We start from the raw sequence: 16,277 nt of genomic DNA, 5'->3' as shown, positions 1-16,277 counted from the left end.
CTGCACTTTATAACTCTCTTCTTATTTTGAAATATATTATTAAGATTCTGATATTTTAGATTTTTCCTTTTAGATTTGTTCTGTGTTTTTGGTGCTGGATTGTAGATATTTTGTGATAAATCTCTGTGTGTGACTATAGTTTGATTGTGTGTTATACCGGGGGCAGGACGGGGCCAGGACTGGATGTAGTCAGGGCCGGCCTTAGCCTGAATGGTGCCCTGTGCAAAACTGCCCTTTGGTGCCCTCCCTACTGATTTTCTACCCAGTTTCCCAGGAAACAAACGAGGACAGGAGGCCATTTTTTTTATATCCTAAGAAAATTGATCTCTTCAAATGTACAATAAATTACAAATTTGTGCTGGAGAATCTGCACTTCAAATCCATCACGTCTGATCCCATTTTTTAGATGTCTTCCGATTTCAACCATTTATGCCGTATCCATGGATATTACACCCCACCCCAGCGCCGACTCCACCCCTCAAGCCCTCCACACTCACCACCATTCTCGGAAAAACGTATGTGTATATATAACATATATATATATATATATATATATTTATATATATTATATACACACACACACACACACGGCCAAAAGTGTTAGCACCTTTGAAGTTGTTCCAGAAAATAAAGCATTTTCCTTAGAAAATTAATAATACACCCCCTACACTTCCCCTCTCCATAATATACTCTCTACACAGACCCTTTTCATAATCTCTCTCCCACACTGCCCCTATTTATAATATTCCCCCACACACTGCCCCTCAGTGTACCCCCACATGATATCCCTGTGTATAATATCCCCACACACTGCCCCTCTGTAAGATATCCCACACACACACACACACACACACACACACACACACACACACACACACACACACACACACACACACACTGCTCCTCTGTATAATATCTCTCCCACACACACTGCCCCATGTATAATATCCTACACTTCCCCTCTCCATAATATATTCTCTACACAGACCCTTTTCATAATCTCTCTCCCACACTGCCCCTATTTATATTACCCCACACACTGCCCCTCAGTGTACCCCCACATGATATCCCTGTGTATAATATCCCCACACACTGCCCCTCTGTAAGATATCCCACATACATATACACACACACACACACACACACACACACACACTGCTCCTCTGTATAATATCTCTCCCACAAACACTGTCCCTCAGTAGAATATACCCACACAATGCCCCTGTATATAATATTCACACACACACACTGCTCCTCTGTATAATATCCCCCCAAACACACTGCTCCTCAGTGTAATATCCCCCACATGCTGCACCTCTGTATAATATCCTCCCATACTGCTCCTCTGTATAATATCCCCATACACACTGCACCTCAGTACACTATCCCCCACACACATACTGTACCTTAGTATACTATCCCCCCACACACACACTGCTCCTCAGTATAATATCCCCCCCACACACTGCTCCTCAGTATAATATCCCCCCACACACTGCTTATCTGTATAATATCCCCCCACACAATGTCCCTCTGCATAATACCTCCCCACACACTGGTCTTCTGTATAATATCCCCCCAAACACACTGCTCCTCAGTGTAATATCCCCCACATGCTGCGCCTCTGTATAATATCCGCCCCCACACTGCTCCTCTGTATAATATCCCCCTACACACTGCACCTCAGTACACTATCCCCCACACACATACTGCACCTTAGTATACTATCCCTCCACACACACACTGCTCCTCAGTATAATATCCCCCCACACAATGCCCCTCTGCATAATACCTCCTCACACACTGGTCTTCTGTATAATATCCCCACATACACACTGCTCCTCTGTATAATATGCCCCCACGCTGTGCTCCTCTGTTTAGTATCCCCCACACACTGTTTATCAATATGATATCCCCCACACACACTGTTCCTTTGTATAATATCCTCCCACACACACTGCTCCTCTGTATAATATCCTCCCACACCCACTGCTCCTCTGTATAATATCCTCCCACACACTGCTCCTTTTGTATGATATCCTCCCACACACTGCTCTTCTGTATAATATCTCCCCACAAACACTGCTCCTCAATATATACCCCTCCACACACCGCTCCTCTAAATAATGTCCCCACACGTACACTGCTCCTCTGTAAATACCAACACACACTGCCCATTTGCATAATATCCCACACACTGCCTCTCTATATATCCCCCACACACTGCAACTCTGTATAATATACACACACACAATGACCCTCTGTGTAATATCCCTCATCTACGCTGCCCCTTTGTACACTATCCCCCAACAAGCTGCCCCTCTTTATATATATCGTCACACACAAAATGCTCCTCTGTATATCACCCCACACACACTACCCCTCTGTATACTATCCCCCCACACACATTATCTGTATAATATCCTCCTGGTATATATGTCCAAATCCTGGTATATATGTCTGCATCTTGGGCCCTTCCTGGTATGCATGTCCCCATTCTGGTTTATTGTTCCCTTCCTAGCATAAATGTCCTCTTCCAGGTATATATGTCCTCATCCAGGGACCCTCCTGGTATGCATGTTCCCATCCCAGTTTATTTGTCCCTATCCTGGTATTTATGTCCAAGCCTGGGCACCTGGTATGGATATCCCACTCCTGGGCACATTTTGGTATATATGTCCCCATCCTGGTTTCTGTCCCCTTCTTGGTATATATGTCCTCCTCCTGGTCTATATGGTCACATCATGGTTTATTTGTCCCTTTCCCAGCATATATATCCCCATCCTAGGCTCCTCCTTATGTATATATATTCCCTCCTGGACACATTCTGGTATATATGTTCCCATCCTGGTCTTTGTCCCCTTCCTGGTATATATCTCCTCCTTCTTGTGTATATGTGCCTTTCCTGGGTCTCTGCTCATATATTTGTCTACTGCAAAAAGAAAAAAAAAACAAAAAACATTTTACTCACCCTCCCCGGCTTCCACGTCCTGCAGCGTCCTCTTTGAGCAGCGATGCAATTCAGCTGGATGTGTGCCCTCCACACATCCAGCTAAAGCAAGGCAGGGGCTGCAGTCAGTGCCCACCCCCCACCACCCGCTGCTGGAGTCAGTGCCCCCCCACCACCCGCGGCTGGAGTCAGCGCCCCCAGTCCCCCGCCTTGAGTCAGCACCCCCTCCGCCCCTGGAGTCAGTGCCCAAACCACCACTTGCGGCTGGAGACAGCGCCCCCCCACCCCCTGCGGCTGGAGTCAGCACCTACCCACCCCCTGCAGCTGGAGTCAGCACCCCCTGTCCCTGAAGTCAGTGACCCCCCTCCCCCCGCGGCTGGAGTCAGCGGGTCCCCCCCACCCCCGGCAATCTTCAGCTCATAGAGCGCCTACCTCTCCCTGCCGGATGCCGCGCGCTCACCAGCTCTGTGTTGCCCGCAGCACTGTAATGAGGTGCAGAGTGATGACCTCATCACATTGGGCTACGGGATCACGCGCCACCTTTCTGCTCTGCTCCCTTCACAGTGCCTCCCCCACCACATGGCTAATTTGCATGCAATGCCCTAGAAGGACTTTGCACGCACCTTAGTCATGTGTAGACTGCAGTTGTAGTTGGAGCGACACCGCCGGGACCCTCTGCTGCAGCTGTGACTGGGGCTCGGTGAACATCGTGGGCCTGGCTGGCCAGGGGCTACATAAAGCTAAGTAATTAACCAGTGGCGGTTACAGTAAAAATGCAGTGCTGGGACCGGAGGAGCCAGGAAATTTACGACTTCTTACCTCTCTGCTACGCCCCCCCTGAAGCATGGCCGTCGGCGCCTTGTGCGACCGCACAAGTCGCACATGCCTAAAGCCGGCCATGGATGTAGTGATCATGTGAAGCCGGTAACAGCTCCGGAGATTTCTTACATGGGATCTTTCTGATGTTACATCATCATCTTTTCCCCATTCCAGGTCCCTACAATATCGGATCCTCTCAGATCTTCTATATAAGAGAATTTTCCTGATTGACTCATCAAGGATGGCTAGGGACAGGGACAAGATGGCGGAGAGGATATTACACCTCACCCTAGAGATCCTCTTCCGGCTTACTGGAGAGGTGAGAGATTCTGATGACGTCACATCCCATCATTCTTATCTATGGGAATAACAGATGGACAGAACGCGAGAGGTGAAGACTCTGGATATGTCTGTAGAAAGATTTATTAATGTGTTTATTCATAACTAGGATTATACAGTAGTGAAGAAGACCTCTAGTGAGAGCTGTCAGGCCCCTGTGTCTGAGGGATGGGGAAGACTCCTGAGCCCAATCACGGGGCCTACACCTCACCCCCTGATACATGAGGACATCAATGACCAGAAGATCCTAGAACTCACCTACAAGATGATTGAGCTGCTAACTGGAGAGGTGACAGTGCTGGGGATGCTGGGACATTATACAGTAACGCTATGAAGGATCGGGGGATGACGGTATCATTGTATGTGTCAGGTTCCTATACGGTGTCAGGATGTCACCGTCTATTTCTCCATGGAGGAGTGGGAGTATTTAGAAGGACACAAAGATCTGTACAAGGACGTCATGATGGATGTTCCCCAGCCCCTCACATCACCAGGTAATAGACAGAACTAAATACACACGGCCTATAATTATCTGTATGTAAAGAATTAATTCAGTCCCTGTCTGTGTTTCCTGTAGTTCTATCCAGTGAGAGTGTAACGGGGTGCCAGGGGTGCCTCTGGCCTTGTAGTCGTGGCCCTTGCAATCCGGCTTACCCCTGGTTCCACCGTCACTATGGGGACAGGAGATGACTTGGTGGGGCAGAGTGTGGTGGTGATGCAGATGTTATCCGGCGCACAAACACTCTTCAGGCAGGGTTCGATGCAATGAACAAACATTCTTTTATTCTTCACAAAGTCCCAAACAAAGCAATAAAGGTGATGATACGCTTTCTTAGCTGGGGGAAGCCTGTCCTTGCGTCCCCTCCAGTGGGGATGTGCCCGACTACTCCACTTCGCCCGGCTCCCACTTCTGGCTACCCACAGCCCGGACCCACACCGGACTGCTTCACACTATGAGGTTCCGCCCGCTCCTTTTCTCACCGGCTTCCCTGCTTTCCAGCTCCCACACTCTGCCCCGGCTCTGCTGCTCCGCTCCTGTCCCCGAGACGACTGCTCCCTTGATCTAATCTTTTCCTCACACCCTTGCTCTCTCCTCCCCTTGTCTCTGCCGGCTCCTCCTCCCCACTGTGGTGACAGCCGTCCCACCCGGCCACTAGGGGTACCCTAACACAATACACATGCAAATAAAACATTTTTATTAGTAACATTTCCGGGTTAACTATGCTCCCTTTTGCAGGGGGTCTGCTCACCCACTGCATACCTCCCCTCTTAAAACCCGAGCCTCCCGGCACGGCTCTTCCTTAAAACATACAGAAGCACGTAAAGTCTGCAATACCGTCCACAATAGGCGCAGCACCCACACAGAGGGCACCAGTGTGCCCAGTTCTCCTCCTCTGGACGGCCACCAGTGTGCGCAGCTCTCCTCCTCTGGACGGCCACCAGTGTGCGCAGCTCTCCTCCTCTGGACGGCCAGCAGTGTGCCCAGTTCTCCTCCTCTGGACGGCCACCAGTGTGCGCAGCTTTCCTCCTCTGGACGGCCACCAGTGTGCGCAGCTCTCCTCCTCTGGACGGCCACCAGTGTGCCCAGTTCTCCTCCTCTGGACAGCCACCAGTCCCGCGCCCGGCGGTTTCTGCAGCGCTCCCGGTCCTTCTTTCAACTAGCGCCCGGAGGCTTGGCAACAGCGCTCCCGGTCTTAGATGGGGCGACTGCCCGTACAAACACACAGAAGGGAGCTCGTCCCGTGAAACTTTAAAAGAACTTCTGCCGGCTAAACGGCGCCGGACTTAAACAACAGATCAGCAGTGGTGACTTACTCTGGGGGCCAGGCCCTCTTCCATTCCTCCGCTTGGGCCTGGATGTATGCCCCCAGGGATTGTCCCGGCTGCTGACGGATCCTCTGGAAGGACGCAGGGGCGTAGGGTGGCTCCACAGGCGCAGCTGCTGCAGCTCCTCTCGGTGGTGAAGGCGTCGCTGCCCCTGACAATCTTGCTGGTAACGGCGGCGGTGTCAATGCTGAGACTGGGTAGAGTGGAGGCGGGTCCTCGTTTCCCGCTCTTAAACAGACTCCACCCCCAGCCTCACGCATCATCTTGACTCCTCCGCTGAGGTACTTCTTTTTCTTCTTCCGTGCCCTGGAGCTGGCGCCTCCCCTCTTTGGGCGGAGTACTCCATGCTTTCTCTTCGGCACCGGCCAGCCCCAGGCTCTTCTTTCGGCGCCAATTTTCCGCGCCTTTTCTTCCTCACAGATAACGGCCTCCTTACCGCCATCTTGTACCCGGTCCAACGCTACGGGTACTGGGTTCTCTTCCCACCACAGGACTGGAAATCTTGTATCCTGGTCCGGATCCTGTGCTTCAGGCACGACCCGATCTCCAGCCTCCTGGGTCCCTGGCAGGGGACTCGGATCCTGCCGACTACGCCACATGTAACGGGGTGCCAGGGGTGCCTCTGGCCTTGTAGTCGTGGCCCTTGCAATCCGGCTTACCCCTGGTTCCACCGTCACTATGGGGACAGGAGATGACTTGGTGGGGCAGAGTGTGGTGGTGATGCAGATGTTATCCGGCGCACAAACACTCTTCAGGCAGGGTTCGATGCAATGAACAAACATTCTTTTATTCTTCACAAAGTCCCAAACAAAGCAATAAAGGTGATGATACGCTTTCTTAGCTGGGGGAAGCCTGTCCTTGCGTCCCCTCCAGTGGGGATGTGCCCGACTACTCCACTTCGCCCGGCTCCCACTTCTGGCTACCCACAGCCCGGACCCACACCGGACTGCTTCACACTATGAGGTTCCGCCCGCTCCTTTTCTCACCGGCTTCCCTGCTTTCCAGCTCCCACACTCTGCCCCGGCTCTGCTGCTCCGCTCCTGTCCCCGAGACGACTGCTCCCTTGATCTAATCTTTTCCTCACACCCTTGCTCTCTCCTCCCCTTGTCTCTGCCGGCTCCTCCTCCCCACTGTGGTGACAGCCGTCCCACCCGGCCACTAGGGGTACCCTAACACAATACACATGCAAATAAAACATTTTTATTAGTAACATTTCCGGGTTAACTATGCTCCCTTTTGCAGGGGGTCTGCTCACCCACTGCAAGAGGACAACACCAGAGAGATGTCCCCGTCCTCTTCTTCCACAGGAATGTAAACAAGAAGATCCCGATGTTCCTCAGGATCATCAGGTAGATGGAGAGAAGGTGTCATGAGATCTCCCTATGATGCGTTTAGTCTCGTTTTATCCACTATTATTATACACTGAGTAGCCAATGTATTAGCGATAGTGCTACTTTCCTAATATAATATCTTCTAAATGGAAATTCGACCAGTGACTTCAAAGTTGAGAAGAAAATCCAGTGATCAAATTTGTGGATCTTTCCCAGTGAGAATCTAAAGTAGGATCGAAATATTGAGTGATCTGATCATCTTTGAACATTTAGTACATAAAATGGTGTTGAGATTATACTGAGAGTATTGTGATAGAGGTAAAACATTCAGAAAAAGTGGGTGTTGTGAATATAATGAACTTATCAGTGACATGAGTTCATCCACAATCATTCTGAAGAATAGTCGGGGCTCAGTCTTGTACTGCAGCTGAAGACACTGATGCATATATCTAAAGTGTCTGAACGAACAACTCTTCAGCTCAGGAGCTTACCTAGGACTAGTTGGCAATCAATTTAATCTGTTCAGGGCAGAAATTCACCTATGACAGAACAATGCTCGATGTTACACTGGTCGGATAGTCATGAATTGCTTCCATAAATATAACAGAAATTTTTCTTGCTTCCGTGGGCTTCACAGTCTTCAGATTTTAGTCCTATAGAGCATCTCAAGGATGAGGTAGATTGGGCTGTTCAGAGCAGGTCAGTACCTTCATCTTATTTATGGCAACTGTAAAAAGCTGTCCTGTCCTCAAGGGCCAATATTCCTGCAGAACGATCAACACAGACTGGAACAAATGACATTAAATTCCTATAGTTTTGAAGAGCGAAGGTGAATGTACTCAATACTATGATTGTCTGTAATAATCTGGCCATTCAGTGTATGATTTATACATGGTGGAGATGACAGGATAAAGCTGATCATAGACATTAGATGTTGTCTGGATCTTCTCACAATTTTCTAGTTATGGAAACTGCTGGTTACAATTAGGAGGGGACAGGTTGGATTATACAGGAGACCTGCAGCTCTGTGATATCTACTGCTGTCAGTTTTGATTGTCATGTTCATTTTTTATATTTTCTGTTTTTCTGAATCATTTCTCACAACTTTTCCATCTTCAGTGACTTTTAAAATATTTGTACAGGGGGAAGATCTGACCCATATTAATACTACAGAGACATATGTGAGGGGTGATGAGCGGTGTAAAGAGGAGATTCCTACAGATAACCGCACAGGTGAGTAGTGAACACTAAATGCAGAGAAGTCACAGATTCTACTCCGTCACTGGTTGTAGAATTATAGGCCCAGTTTATTGAGACTGTTGTTGTGCATGTCAGTCTTAATATATGGGGCCACTGGTGTAAGATGCACCTAATTCATGTAAAGACGAATGTCAGAGACTGGAGAACGTTTCTGGAGTGAGTTATACCATTTGTGTGGTAAATTTCCATGAATTGGAGAAGTACATTCCTCCCTCCAGTACCGTTCCCATAATAGTAGATCGGTTGTTGCTTAGTTTTCCATTTTCAAAATCTGTCAAGTCTATATACCGCAGTCTCAGTGTATCCTATGTGATGTATATACGACAGTCTCAACATCTCCTATGTTATGTCTACTAAGGGGTCTTTGTCTACTGTGTTACTTCTATATATTAGCCTTAACATATCATATGTGATGGATATAAAGCAGTGTCAATGTCTCCTGTGTGATGTACATACAGCACTCTCAGTGTATATGCTATGTGATATATACAGCAGAGTCTGAGCGTATCCTATATGATGGATTTACAGCAGTCCCAGTATATTCTGTAAGATGCATAAACCAGGCTCAGTGTAATATTTTATTTGTTGTTATATAGAAAGTGCATTTGGTGAACAGTTTCTGATTCTTCTAAGTTGCTCTTTAAGTCTTCATTGAATATTTCACTAAATATAAATATTTCATATTTCACAAACAAATAGAGACAAAAAAAGACTTAAAAAAATATTAGAAAGTGAAAAATGAAATAATTACAAACCTGATGGTGGCCTCACATCATAATCTGAGTCCCTGCTTTGATATATATTGTTGCCATCGCTGTCTTCGTCAGTTCATAATTGAATTGTACTATAATTTGTATAGAAATGTTTTATAATTTATATATGTTATAATTAATATTATTTCAAGCCTGTGTTATTGAAAAATAATATATTCAGTTTTATTCTTGGCAGATTACAGTACCAGCAGATCAAAGTCACATCTGATATTTTCAGATTTTACAGCACATGATCATAGTGTCACACCAGGTGCTTATGAAGAACATGACAATATCCCACGTATATCTCCAGCCCTTCACAGTAAAGATCTATCATATGATCCTTCTCAACAGCTTCTATCTTTGGATTTATCGCAGACTATTAAGCAAAACAAAAACAACAGGATGGAAGGTAAACTTGAAAGAGTACATACAACAGAGAAGCCATATTCATGCCCAAAATGTGGGAAATGTTTTACACATAAACCAAATCTGGTTCAACATGTGAGAATTCACTCAGGTGAGAAGCCATATTCATGTTCAAAATGTGGAAAATGTTTTACAAGAAAATCAAATGTTGTTACACACGAGAAAATTCACACACAGGACAAAGCATTTTCATGTTCAGAATGTGGAAAAAGTTTTTTAGAAAAATCATCTCTTGTTATACATCTGAGAAGTCACACAGGTGAAAAGCCATTTTCATGTTTAGAATGTAGGAAATGTTTTACAGTGAAAAGTAATCTTGTTAAACATCAGAGAATACACACAGGGGAGACCCCATTTTCCTGTCGAGAATGTGGAAAATGTTTTACACGGAAAGGACATCTTGTTATTCATCTGAGAACTCACACAGATGAGAAGCCATTTTCATGCTCGGAATGTGGAAAATGTTTTACAGAGAAAGCACGTCTTGTTGCACATCAGAGAATTCACACACAGGAGAAACCATTTTCATGTTCAGAATGTGGAAAATGTTTTACAGTGAAAAGTAATCTTATTAAACATCAGAGAATGCACACAGGGGAGAAGCCATTTTTATGTTCAGAATGTGGGAAATGTTTTGCAGATAAATCATATTTTTTTAGACATCTGAGAACTCACACAGGTGAGAAGTCATATTCATGTTCAGAATGTGGAAAATGTTTTATAGCAAAAAATCAGTTTGTTACACATAAGAGAATTCACAGAGGGGAGAAGCCATTTTCATGTTGAGAATGTGGAAAATGTTTTATACGGAAAGGACATGTTGTTATCCATCTGAAAACTCAAACAGGTAAGAAGCCATTTTCATGTTCAGAATGTGGAAAATATTTTGGAGATAAAAGACGTCTTATTGCACGTCAGAGAATTCACATTGTGGGAATGTGGGAACTTTTTTGCATGGATATGAAATCTTATTATACATCACAAAATTCACAAAGGGAAGTAGCCGCTTACTTTTTGAAACCATTTTATTGTCAAATGGTACAAGCACAAAATACAAGTTATTGTCTTACAAAAGAAGGGAATGTAATACACATTACTAACTGCTTAATAGTGAATGTAAGCAACTATCAATAAACATCTTTTATTCAAAAATAAACAGGAGCTGCTCTTCATGTCAATGTATCAATCAAACGTATGACTTTGATTATAGAGAGATGCTGCTATAAGTGATCAGGACCAATGCCAAGCTAACCATCAGCAGCTATCCCTGTAGCGTACAACGTCATCTTCCCATAGCTTATATCAAATCAGATGTTTGAGGTGATGGAATAACTTTTTAAAAAAAATATTGCCTATTGTTTTCAAACTTTAGATTTTATTACTTTTGTTTGGATCTGTATTTTTTCTTATCCCAACTGTCGATCAAACTGTATAGACCTCCAAAACAAGACATATGAGAACAAGGAGAACAACAACAGAGTGTATTGCAAAAGTGAACAATTTATTGACAAAGACAGGCACAGGAAAGGATAAGCGGCGACATCAAAGACATGTGTGTGACAGGATTGTATGGGAGATGTTACAACATACAAGATAATTCCGATGGGCCACCTTAACTGTTAAAATGGTAACAACAATAATGTGCATATGACAGGAACACATATGTAAGGACAAGCAGATGCAAAATAGCGGAGGGAAAAATTATCATAAGCACAGGTTATGTGCCCCCTATTAAATCATGCATCAGAATTGACCATGGTCATAAGCATAATGCCCATAGTATGTGGCATGTGTAAGGATGGAAACGCATGTGCACATGAAAAATACAATAATAGATAATGTATTAATACAATTAGGTATGAATCAAACCAAAGTCATAGACTATAGATGCAGTGAAACAACATGGCGTCAGCATCACATATATACATAGCACAAGCAAAATGCTGTATTGAGCATAAGAATCGCATATGCATAGCGAAAACAGGTGGCAATCACATAGAGCCTAAGTCAGGCATGTAATAAAAAAGCAATGGGCGCGGACCCAAATAGGAAGCATACCCATAAAGCACACACAGCCAGTGAGTGGCAGCAAAGAAGTCCCCCTAGAGACCCCGACGTATACGTTTCACGATCCAGGAAGTATGATCATTTCATCAGGGGGATAACCACGCTGTAAGTGGAACATGCTTTTAAGCATGGCGCCTACCTCCCTGGTCACTCCCCCCGCAGCGTCAGCACAGACCGCATCATAGGAAGTCCCGGGCCCGGAGTCATCGGCAATCAACGCCCATCAAGATGGTTTGCGCATGCGCGGGAATGAGGACGCGTCACTCATGACCAGCGCATGCGCAGAGGCGATTAGAGATGCCGAGGAGACCGGCTGTAACCCGGAAATGCGGCTGTCAGACGTGGGCGGGCAAGGCGGAGCAACTTGACGAATTCATGGGCCGACTGGGCATGAACTCCTTTAACATCAAACTAACCTATAGGAGTGATGCAAGACGTCTGGATTTCCTTGATATTGACATTGAGATTGATGGTAATCAGGTTATCCAGACTGATGTTTTCCGTAAAACAACTTCGGTCAACTCCTTGCTTCATGCCTCGTCGTCCCATGACCAGTCTACTATTCGAGCCATTCCGACGGGCCAATTTTTGCGCATGAGGCGCATTTGCTCCTCTGACCTTAAGTTTGAGGAGCAAGCGGCGGACCTTACAATTCGGTTTCAAGAGCGGGGTTATAGTAATAGGAGCATTAAAAGGGCGTATTTACGGGCAAAACATACCCCTCGTTCAACTTTGCTTTATGGTGGGGCGGCTAAGTCTGGTATCTCCTCTAATCCCGGTCCGATTAGGTTCATCTCTACATTCAATCATGAATGGAATAGTATGCGAACCATTCTTAGCAGGCATTGGGGGGTCCTCCAATCAGACCCTACCCTCCATAATTTACTATCTGATTATCCACTTTTGACATCCCGCAGGTCACGTAATCTCCGTGACATTCTTGTCCGGAGTCATTACATTCCACGCCAGCCCAGTACTTTCCTGGACCTTGGTAGCCCCCTTAAAGGCTGTTTTCCCTGCGGCCACTGTCTGGCCTGCAGCAATGTCCTTCGCAGTTCATCCTTCACCTCTGCTGATGGGGCCCGTACTTATGATATTCAACATTATGTATCATGCGGCACCAGCAATGTGGTTTATTATGCCACCTGTGGGTGCCGCATGATATATGTTGGCCTCACCAGCAGAGAGTTACGCAAACGCGTGAGGGAGCATGTGAGGGACATTGCTGCGGCCCGGACGGCGGTTGATATTTCCAGCCTCAAGACCCTTCCACGTCACTTTCATGCTTTTCATGCTTGTGATCCTAAATCTCTGCTTGTTAGGGGTATAGATGTCATTCATGGGGGTGCACGTGGAGGTAATGTACGAAAAATCTTAGCACAACGTGAAACTCGCTGGATTTACACCTTGGGAACAATGTCCCCCAGGGGGTTAAATGAGCATCTCAGCTTTGCACCATTTTTGTGACAGTGTATAGTCTCTCCGTTTTTTCCTGTCTCCCTGGTTTTAAGTGCCTCGTTTTTAATTTCTCATATTTTTTGTTTTTATTCTAGTTATAAATTTCCTCTGGCACTTTCTTAGGAGCGCTGATTACTTCTGCATGGCATCTTCTTATACTCTCTACATTTGGGATCACGGATTTGGACCTATACTCAAGACTACAGGATTGTCGATACTGCATCTTTCCTTCTATGTGATCCATGTTATTCTCTTTTCTCTTGCCCCCTCCCTGGTCCCTCCCCTCCGCGTCTGACAGCCGCATTTCCGGGTTACAGCCGGTCTCCTCGGCATCTCTAATCGCCTCTGCGCATGCGCTGGTCATGAGTGACGCGTCCTCATTCCCGCGCATGCGCAAACCATCTTGATGGGCGTTGATTGCCGATGACTCCGGGCCCGGGACTTCCTATGATGCGGTCTGTGCTGACGCTGCGGGGGGAGTGACCAGGGAGGTAGGCGCCATGCTTAAAAGCATGTTCCACTTACAGCGTGGTTATCCCCCTGATGAAATGATCATACTTCCTGGATCGTGAAACGTATACGTCGGGGTCTCTAGGGGGACTTCTTTGCTGCCACTCACTGGCTGTGTGTGCTTTATGGGTATGCTTCCTATTTGGGTCCGCGCCCATTGCTTTTTTATTACATGCCTGACTTAGGCTCTATGTGATTGCCACCTGTTTTCGCTATGCATATGCGATTCTTATGCTCAATACAGCATTTTGCTTGTGCTATGTATATATGTGATGCTGACGCCATGTTGTTTCACTGCATCTATAGTCTATGACTTTGGTTTGATTCATACCTAATTGTATTAATACATTATCTATTATTGTATTTTTCATGTGCACATGCGTTTCCATCCTTACACATGCCACATACTATGGGCATTATGCTTATGACCATGGTCAATTCTGATGCATGATTTAATAGGGGGCACATAACCTGTGCTTATGATAATTTTTCCCTCCGCTATTTTGCATCTGCTTGTCCTTACATATGTGTTCCTGTCATATGCACATTATTGTTGTTACCATTTTAACAGTTAAGGTGGCCCATCGGAATTATCTTGTATGTTGTAACATCTCCCATACAATCCTGTCACACACATGTCTTTGATGTCGCCGCTTATCCTTTCCTGTGCCTGTCTTTGTCAATAAATTGTTCACTTTTGCAATACACTCTGTTGTTGTTCTCCTTGTTCTCATATGTCTAGAGTGTGCCATGTAGGAAGGTGTATCATGTTGCCCCTCTCCTATTTATATTGTGTGGTTTTTTGCCTTCTAATACGTTTTTCTGTGGTTTCCACAGTTCATTCCACTTCTACCATGGATTTCCGCTCCCATGATGAATCATGGTTAAAAGAGCTGGACAAGGCACTTGCTGAGGTCGGCGGCGCTGCAGCAGAGACAGAGGGAGACTTTACATTGTCCGAAAGTGTGCAAAGCTATAGAAACCTGCTCCACAGACGCACCAAGGTCTGGTGGAATCGGGCGTTTCTGGATAAATATATACAGAGGGGGCTCATACCAAGAGGCCTAAGGATCCAAATTTTTCCTTCCTTTCAGGTGGATAATGAATCCATTAAAACCCGCTGGGAGGAGCTTTCCAATGTCTGCTCAAGGGGTTTCCTCAGCCTTCTGAGTGAAATAGACAGTGCCTCGATCTCGGAGATGGAGGGGGAGATGGAGAAACTCTTGACCACAATCAAAGAGAGTATGTCGGTTGATGCCCTGGCTAAATTTACCAGTCAGAATGAATCTGACCTTGTACGCCTGGAAAAAGAAATTAAAGCAGTAAAAATCAAAAAATTCCAACGGGATCAAAACGATTCCCATCAAGATCGTGTTTACAGGTGGCGATCCAATATCGTTGGACGGCGATCTAGATCGCGTTCGCTTTCCAGGTTGCGGGGTGCTGGTTCAACTGGACGTCTGAATATGGTTCCCAGTGATACGGACGAATCAGATATGGAGATTGGTCAACCCAGTGGCGTTTTGACAAGGCTTAAATCCAAACAGCAACAACCTAACACTAGCAAGCGTAAAGCCTTACAGGTAATTAATTTGTCTAACCATACCCTCTCCATCTCTCAGATCAATGTTCTGTCTAAAGGATTATCCTTTTCACCTACCAACTCCTTTCACTGCTTTACAGCAGTGAAGGACCTATACCTTTTCGCTCGGAAGGTTGTTTTGAGTAAACTTCATAACAAACGTAACCAGTCTGGTGAACCATTGGACCCTCGCGAACAGCAGGCTATCCGGGATCTCGAGGAGCTGCTGGACGAGGCTGCGCCCACCATGCATGATCAATTTCCACCTAGTGTTTTGCCCAGATCGACCAGGTTTCCCCCCTTGTCCGTTTGTCCCGCTGTGGAAATTTTTACCAAACTTGTTATTAAAGATTTTGAACAACTGTCCAGGCGACGTCGCCATGATAATCTTACACATCAAGATAGATTGGCGATTGAATCCCTGGACAGGATGGATGATGTTGTTATTAAACCTGCGGACAAGGGGGGAAACATTGTGATCTGGCCCACTATCATGTACGAGAGGGAGGCATTTCGCCAGTTACGCGATAAAGCCACTTACCATCGTCTCCACTATAACCCCGCTCTGACCTTCTCCGCCCAACTCCAGTCCATCCTTGGCAAGGCATGTGATGATGGTATCATTAGTAAGCAGGTTGTAGAGGGACTCACAGTACGTTTTCCTAAAATATCTACTTTTTATTTACTACCCAAAATCCACAAAGATGCCCTCTGTCCTCCTGGCCGTCCTATTGTGTCCGGCATTGAGGGGTTGTGTGAGCCAACATGCCGATTTATCGACTATTATTTAAAACCCTTGGTCGAAACACTCCCCTCATATGTCCGTGACACTACGGACGTTCTCAGGAGGATTGACGGCATCTCTGTGGATGAAGGGACACTGCTTGTTACTGCAGATGTTGAGTCCCTCTACACCTGCATTTGCCACGAGGATGGACTGGAGGCTACTAAGT

At 46.0% G+C, this 16,277-nt stretch overlaps 1 pseudogene; it reads left to right on the top strand.

The window, feature by feature from the left end:
- Positions 1-4,129: 4,129 nt before the first annotated feature.
- Positions 4,130-16,277, top strand: part of LOC142312006 (uncharacterized) — an 87,823-nt pseudogene continuing 75,675 nt past the window's right edge.

This window comes from Anomaloglossus baeobatrachus, chromosome 5 (genome assembly GCF_048569485.1).
Source record: "Anomaloglossus baeobatrachus isolate aAnoBae1 chromosome 5, aAnoBae1.hap1, whole genome shotgun sequence".
Taxonomy (NCBI): Eukaryota; Metazoa; Chordata; class Amphibia; order Anura; family Aromobatidae; genus Anomaloglossus; species Anomaloglossus baeobatrachus.
This window is presented reverse-complemented; position numbering and strand designations above follow the sequence as displayed.